This window comes from Spermophilus citellus (assembly GCF_964194105.1).
Source record: "Spermophilus citellus genome assembly, chromosome: 9".
Classification (NCBI taxonomy): domain Eukaryota; kingdom Metazoa; phylum Chordata; class Mammalia; order Rodentia; family Sciuridae; genus Spermophilus; species Spermophilus citellus.
This window is the reverse complement of record NC_138191.1, coordinates 76,739,314-76,747,986: the sequence shown is the minus strand read 5'-3', so window position 1 is coordinate 76,747,986 and position 8,673 is coordinate 76,739,314.

Genomic DNA, 8,673 nt, shown 5'->3' with positions numbered 1-8,673 from the left:
CCGACCACCCTCCCAGAGTTTGGATTAGTGATGCGGTACGCACAGTCAGGGTCCCCCCCACCCCGCCGGCTTTCGGATCAGAACATGCTTTTCGGGGCGCTGGCGGTGCTCACCCGGCTTGCCCTGCACCCACGCACCTAGGAACATCCGAGCGCACCAGTTGGTGCACAGATCGTGGCCTGCCAGAGCAGCAGCCCCACTGGCGGGGAGACCAAGGGTCCTGGAGAACAGGGGTCTGAAAGCCGCCAGGACATGCATGGCTCTAGGGCAGTTCTCATGAGGTCCTCCGCAAAGGCAGGCACTGGCCTAGCGACCCAGGCAGTTAGAGAAGAGAAAGGGCGTCAACCCACGCAGGAGGCGGCCTGTGAGCCTGGGGTGTGGAAGTTACCAAGGAAATGCAACAATATTTATGACCAGCAGACTATGAGAAAGTGTTCGCCCAGCACAAGATTTATCCCCTCCCCTTGCAGCCTGCCATCCGTCTAGCGGGACTCCCCTAGTTGCGAGTCGTCCACACAGGTATCTGAGCTTCAAGAACCAACAGTGCCCCGTGCTTAGATTCCTCAGACGTAGCCCCCACCTCCTGTCGTCCCCCAGATCTCCTAAGAGAATTAATTCCCACTTCTATTTTTCCAAAAGAAAGGAGCCAAATATCCAACCAGCTAGAAAGGAAAACTTTGTTTCACTTGATGAAAGATCACTAAATATTTAGACGTAGCACAATGGTTAAGATCTTAGAATGGGTTTCTGTCCACCCTCTGTACCTAATCTGCCATGAAAATTTGAGCTGTTTGTCTGAGCTTCAAGTTCACCATATGTGAAGTGGGCATAATATCTACCTGGTAGATAATGCTGAGGAATGTATGAGACAACATATGTGAAAGCTGGATAATGTTAAACAAAAACAGAGTGAACATCTTTCTTATTTAAAAAAAAAAAAGGTACAAATTCATCTCTAAAATTAGTAAGTTTTTTAAGGAAAAGCTTATCTCTGCATTGGGGTGGGGAAGAGCAGTTTAAAGAAGCAAGAATTGTAGTTAACTATTTTTTCACCCTGGCCTTTAAAAGACAAGTTTACATGAACTGGTTCAGTTTTGTTTTGTTTTGTTTTGTTTTTAATGAAAGCATTTTATCCCCTCTGTTATCATCCTTAAAATTACTGACAAAGGGCAGAAGTATTCCAAAAAGAGAAAGAAGGAAACAACACTGAAAGGTTATTATATTTTAAAGGTATTTTATGTGTGTGTGAGTATGTGTGTGTGTGTGTGTGTGTGTGTGTGTGCGCGCGCGCATGTGTGTATCTTCAGAAGAAACTGCTGCCTGTTATTTCTCATGACTTTAATACTCAAAAGTAGTAATGAGGGCTAGGGTTGTAGCTCAGTGGCAGAGTACTTGCCTAGCATGTGTAAGGCACTGAGTTCGATCCTCAGCACCACATAAAAATAAACTGATAAAATAAAGGCATGCTGTCCATCTACAACTAAAAAAAAATTATTTTTAAAGAAAGCAGTAATGAATGCAAACTATAAAACACTGAGGTGGGTTAAGGTGTTATTCCCCAAAGGCAGTGCAACATGAAGCATTCTTGAAAAAAATGCCAGTTGGAATCCCTCCTGAAAAGGGGGAATCTACTCCACCTAAGTGATTGGGATTAACCACTCCTAAAAAATCAATTTTTACCAAGCTTCTAAGACTGCAGCAATCAAGGCTGAATTTGCAAATCTTACTGTGCTGAAGAGAAATACAAGTATACAGGATAAAGCCCTCTTGCTTTTCCTCCTTAGAGGTGAGTAAACTCAACACAGCCAAGTTTAGTGCAACTATTCAGTGTTGCAAGGACTCTTCCAGTCTTTTTCCAGGACTTCAGAATCCTAGGCATTGAATCTCAGTAGTGAGCCCTGGGCAAAGACCTCAGCAGAGGTCTAGCTGAGCTGCAGAAGCACCCAGGAGAATGTGAGAGTATGTCTGTATGTGTGTGTGTGTATGTGTGTGTGTGTGTGTATGTGTGTGTGTATGTGTGAGCATATGCAGGTGTGTGATGGGAGGGGCTATCAGTATCAAGAATTAAGAACTAAGAGCCCCTTTCTGGTTTTCCTTCTTTTTGTGGACTGTAAATGAAGGCATATTTCCTGTGGACCCTATGCTGTAGCACCTGTCTCTGAAGACCTTTGCTGCCATCCTGACTGTTCACCCTGGGTACCCTTTTTACCCTGGAGTAAGCCAAAACATATGTCAACATCTGACAATATGCACATCATTTCCATGAGTGCAGATGTCTCCAAAGAGGCTTACCCTTCTGGATCCAACACTTTCCTACAAGAATCCTCTATAACCTCCTTTATAAAAGACTCATACTTGGATGGTCTCTTAGGCATCCAGAGTAGATGTCAAATTTAATTGTAAACACTGAGGTCTGAAGGACTCCCAGAAGGGACCCAAATGAAGCATGATACTAGAGGATCCATTGGATGTTATAAGTCCCTTGTCCTAGATGAAAAAAGTGGAGCCTAGAATTTCCTGCTATTTTTTGTCAGAATTTCCACTCCTTTCTTTCATAGGCTCTTCAAGGTATTAAAAGATTCAGGTCCTGGGCAAGAAGGTACCAATGAAAAGTAGGAAGCACTAGAAGAAGGTAGAAAAAGAAATGAAAACCTCTGTGCCTGTCGGCACACATTTTCTCTCTCTCATTCAAAAAGCAGAGGTTTACTGTATAATGCCAGGCTTTAAATTGAATTTCAAACAATGGGAGCAGTATGTGGCTCCTGCCTCCGTGGTCTTTCTGGCCTAGAGCTGTGGATAGAACTGTTGGAGTGGACTTTCTTCTGTTTGTGTTAGGAAAACTATTTCTGAAGACTTCTCCCAAGCTGTGGCAAAGGATGAGATGCCTTGGCCTGTGCATAGCCTTAGCCAGGCACTCTAGTTACAGAGTTACAAAGTATTGGTCAAGGCTGAAAGGGAAGTTCCAGAAGTGAGCCAAGGCATTTGGACCTCTGCTGGCTTAGAGATGGAGGCGTCCTTTGTTGAATCTGGGCATTAGTCCACCAGTCGATAGTTAGACATCAGACTCTGTCATCTACAAAGAAAAGGGGAGAGAAAGATTTTACTGCTGATTTGAATGTTCCACTCTTTTCCACCTTGGCTGTTTTATTTGACACTCAAAATCATTCTATACTACTAAACCTTGGCCCAGCCATAGAAGAGGTGGGAAAGAGATGCCTTGTGATTGCTAGTAGCCAAAAGTCCACAGTGGTAGCAAGAGGCTGACTGCCAGACCACCTGCAGTGGAGCCGCAAACCCAAGTCACCTGGACTCCATAAAGAACCTTGTCATGAATCCCATTAACTGAAAGTGTCTGAACTCACTAAAAACAGCCATGGGGTTGAAACAGCAAAGTGGTTAAAAGTTTGTGTTTGGATTCAAATTCTGACCTGGTCTGGTGGAATAGGTCTTTGGCAAGTTAAAGTGGGACTGTGTAGTGGCACTAATGGGGTGTTAGGCAACAAGGTACAGCTATGATTGCTGCCATTTTCTCAATGTTCATGAAGTTGCACACACTTACAGAAGTCCAGCTACCAAGCATTTTAATGCACAAGATTAACCCCAAAGTAAATCAGTGATAAAGGAGAAGGAAAGTTGTTCATTATCCATCCTCTATCTGAGATACCACAGTAGAGAAGGCTTCCTTCTGAACATTCTGCTGGAACTTGGGGTAGAGGGGACCTCAGAAACCAAATCTGGTGAACCCTAGAAATGATCAACCTGAATCCTGGCAAACTGAAGATTATTGGCCTACTCTGACTGGGAAATGAGGCCTTAAAGAGCCTCTACATCCAGAGCAGCAGGATGTGAAAAGGGAGGAAGAGGATTGTATTGATTCAAAACCCACTTTGTTAGTGAACAGCTGTTTCAACATCATTTTGATTTATAGGACAACCTATAAGTGGTGCCCTAACTCCATTTTAGATGAAAAAAAAAAACTGTGGTGTTAAGTTAAACTCCTCAGAATCATATCACAAGTTTTTTCTAACTTCAAATCTCGAGTTCTTAATGTAACAAATAACATGTTCCCTAGCTCTTAATTCCTGAACTCCCTTAAAGGAAGAAAAGAAGGCAAGCAAGGAAGGGAGAAGGAAGGGAGGGGGAGGAAAGGAAGAAAAAGAAGAAAACACTGCTACTACAAAAGCACTGTCTCCTAAAGCAAAAATCCAAATAAAAATTTTTTTCCATTTAAAAATATAGATTAAGATTATTCCATACTCCCCCTCCCCCGCCACCCACTTTCTTTGGTAAAAGCATCAGTTTACAGGATACATGGGATAAGCAACAGCCAGACCTGGAAGGGTTGCCAGGGAGAACCAGAAACACCAATGTTGTGGGCGGGACAGCTAGAGCTTGCTGGGGCTCACTCACACTAGTTAACAATCAGGGTGCGAGTTGCCCTATTAAAATCTTATCAAAGCCTGGTAATGGGAAGCCCATAAGGTCTCCTGCACACCGGTCCAACCCAGGAAATACTGTCTGGCACCCGTGTTTTCGGCACTCAGGTTAAGTTTGGCTTTCCCTGCACTCTGGCTGCGTTTTAATTAGCCACTCAGGTATCTCCGAGGAACTGGGGATGGGGGTCCATCAAGCGAGAAGCCTAAACCTTCAGGGATGGGGTTTCCATCTTCCTAGATTAGCAAGCCCCAGACTAGATCTACACGGTGTGCCTAGGACGTGTAGGGAAAGGGGGGGGGGTCGGGCAAGGAGACCAAGTTGCATATTTTTTTCTCTCCACCTTCTACTTGGGCTTTTGCAGTTATGCGAGGGCAAAATTCTATAAAAATGTTGGAATCAAATTTCCACTGCTCCTGCTTTGTTGCTCATTGAAAAAGGCAAAATGCATACAAAACCGGCAGCTCAAAACCACAGGCGTGCTTAAGGCGAGATTTTCGGCTTGGAAATGTCACAATGAGTAAAAGACGTAATGAATGTACTTTTGCATTTTTCTTTCTCACTGTACTGTTCAGCCTGGGAGTATCTCAGACTGCCCCTTCCCCTAATTTCGGGCTTTCCAAGGCTCCGAAGTTTATTTCTTCCACCAAGTGGGAATCGCTTCTTCTGACCTCTTCCGCAGCAGACTAGGACAGTTTACTGCGCTCAAGACGCGCGCACTCGTGGGCTGAAAAGAAACACCTAATACACGTGTACATGCTCCAGGGCTCAAAACCTGACTTTCGGTTGTTGGGTATTCCGAATCGCCTAAGGCAACTGTTCCCAGCTGGTTCGCTTGACCTGACTTCGAGATAGAGGCGCCCCTGCAGGGGACCGGGTCTGTGTGCTGTGCCTTGCCCTTAGGTCTGATGATTGCCCAACCCGCTCGCCTAGCCGGAAAGTCTACCAAGCCTCCGCGTTGGGCAAGCCATGCGAAGCGAAAACAGTAGGTCGCAGACGAAGGCATTCTCCACCATTCGGCGACCTCCTTCTGGATAAATAAACGTACTTTCCCTTGGAAAACTGCAGATTGATGAGGTCTAAAAAGGAAACTGGGACCGGTAAGTCCCAAGGTGAGTGGGTTTCCAACTCCATGAGCTCTGAGGGGTAATTCAGATTCTGAGCAGCACAAGTTTGTACCTCTAGAAGCTATTTCCTTCAGTATCTTTCCAGACTAATACAATACTTGGGGTGGGCAAAAATCCAGACACTTTCTGAAAACTCTGAACCAAGTGTGACATCCGCAGTTAAAGAACGATCTTGGCTGAGGTTTCACCTTCAGTGCTGGAAGGAGTCACCGCCAGAATCAGCTGCAGGCTGCTCCTTCTTACCGGCGCGGAACACTTCCATACCGCTATGGCATTCAACAGTCGTCTTGCTGGCTTGGCTCGGTACCTGGGAGGTGGACCCTTAAGGTGCCGCGGCTCGGAAGCACTGTGCCGAAAAGCTGCAGGTTCAGCAACTGTAGGCCCCAGAGTCTTGGCTTCGACTAGTTTGACCAGATTTTCTCCCAGGCCCCAGCTGTGCCTTGCCCAGGTTTACACCGGTCTGAACCAGGCGAGTCCTCGTAGTGGGGTGAGTGAGAGCTGGGATCCAGAGCAGGCAGTGATTCAGGGAGCCGAGATTGCCTGAATTCCGTGGAACCTCCAGGTTAAGTTTTCTCAAACGTGTGGTTACTCACTGCGAGGAACTCAGAAGCAAAAGATTCAACCGTTAAGTTGGTGGGGACTTTTTCTACTTAAAGTAATAATTTGCTAATTCGGATCTATTGCTTTTAAATATCGAGTTCCAGAGACCTCTGTCAATGCAGGCTTAATTTCATCCCACTGATGAAGGATGTTTATAAATGGCGCCTGTGGTGCGAGCCGGGTGTGAAAATATCAGTTTTATGCCTTTTGATAAGAATTACCGAGGTGGAAGGCTTATTAGACGATTACAAATTTCGCAGCTGCTCACAGCCCAATTAGGCGGCTCTTCGCGGTGAGTGGAAGCTGTGGGGGTCGAGGCGGGTTGGTGTTCCCACTTTCCAGTCCCGGACCTCCAATCAAGAACTGACTCTACGGGATCCAGACCCTTTTCCTTACCCTCGGGTTTTAGGAAGGCACACTCCAGGAGTCCCAGTTTACGCCGGAGCCGCACAGTCTGGGACAGGGACAGGACATATTCGGAAGTCCCTCTGGCTATCTCTTCTATCCCACCCCTTCTTGGAAAGATCCAGGTGGTCCAGGGGTGTTGATAGTCCCCCTGGGTGGGCCTTCAACCTCTGGTATTTATTTGAGGAGAGGTGGCCATCTCGACTTTTCAATTTAGTAGGTAAGAACCAAGATCCCATGTTCATTCCTTTCCCACCCGCAGACACACGGGATGTTTTTTGTTCTGTCCTCGTTGGTTCAAAATTGATCTGAATTGAAGTTTTGGCTAAAAATTCTCATTATGAAGATAGAGACATATCATACACCCATACTTATACCTTCTGATTTTTAGCCCAAGTACCTAAAAGTGGGAAAAGATTCTCTGCAAAGCAGCAGGTGAACTTTTTCTTTGCCGGAGCCAAGGAGGAATGTAGGTAAGAAGTGTGAGGCCAACTCCAAGGAGCTGGGCTTCTATGCAACCCTCTTAGACTGGCCGCTCACAGGGGGTCATGAGGTCGTTGGGCCCAAGACCGGCGGGGCGATCAGCCCTAGCTTTCATTTGGAATACCTGCCCTTTCCCCTCCGCCCACGTCCACATTCAACCCTCACCCAAAGGCTTGCACCGCCCGCCTTACAGAAAATGACTCACCACCCGGTAGCCTACCGAGCAAGCTGGGTGCACGAAATTAACACCGCAGGAGAAGTCCGTGTCCTGCAGAGTGTCAGAAGTAAAGCAGACGCCAGTCCTGGCTTTTAGGTCTTCTGCTTATGTGTGACGACCATCCTCCTTTCCCAAGCCCAGAAGGCTCTAAAAATGAATCATTTCCTCCACTTATGCAGAGATAGGAGCTCTTAGATCAAGATTAGTATTTTGAAAACCTGATTGAGAGCCGCCTGATTAGGCGAGGGTGGGTGAAAAGACCGCATAAACGCCAGCGCCCCCGCCCCACTTCCCCCAAACAGCTTTAGCGCTCTTGGCATCTCCAAATGACCCGCGCAGATGATTCTCGATCGTAGACAAATAGCACTCCATAGTACTTTGCAAACGGTTACACAAATATACGGTAATTAAATCTCCAAACTGGACCTCATTTTTAATTTCACTTTAAATGCAATTCTGTGCTATACACGGCCTGATGGCGCCAACTCCTGCACTTTCCGTTCGGACCAGCCATCTCATGGAATGAGCTATCTCATGGAAAATGCATTATGTGGATTCCCGTTTGCCCCAGTACTGATTTCTCACTTGATGAAAAACACAAGTCTTTCTGATCCTCACGCACAAGTTATCTTTTCTGGAAGTCGGTCCATCACAATCCTTCAGTTCTCTACAGGGTCCCAGGTGAATCAGAGCTTTCTTCTCCCTCCACTCCTCCGGTAAAAGACTTGGTAGAGGGATGGCTGATATGAACTTGTGCACAGTTGCCGAAAAAGGAAACCAATGGCTGTAGGGAAATGTTTTAAAGACCCTCGTGTTTATGGGAGAAAAAAATATATAATTGAGGAAAAACCAAATTTGCAGACATTTCTTGGCCCCAAACTCTTAACACTGGCTCACTTCATCACAGGAAAATCTGTCTATCCCCATCCACTCGCCTACTAGCCTGCTACTGACCTGTCGGGACAAGATCATTCCCATCTTCCTCTTCTACACAAATAAGGCAAGCAAATTATATGTGAGTGCATATATGTTTTTATAATATATATCTAATTGAAGGAATATTACATAATTTTGTTAAGGCCTTTAAGAAACAGAGACTCACAGATATTTTTAAAACTACCTAGCATATACAGAATGCTCTTTTTAATTTTTAATTTAATCTTTTTTGTGGTGCTGGGTATTGAACCCACCGTCTCACTGCAAGTGCTCTACCACTGAGCCACATCCCTAGTCCTTCCCAGATATTCTTATATTGCTTATGCTTCAAACGTTTTCCCTTGTTTCTTAAAAAGGGCGAGTTTGGAAATAAGATTATTTTAACATAATCTCTTACCAAATACGTCTTCATGCACTAAAAGTAACGAAGTAAAATTTATAAATAAGCTGTTTAAAAAAACACACCGTCCA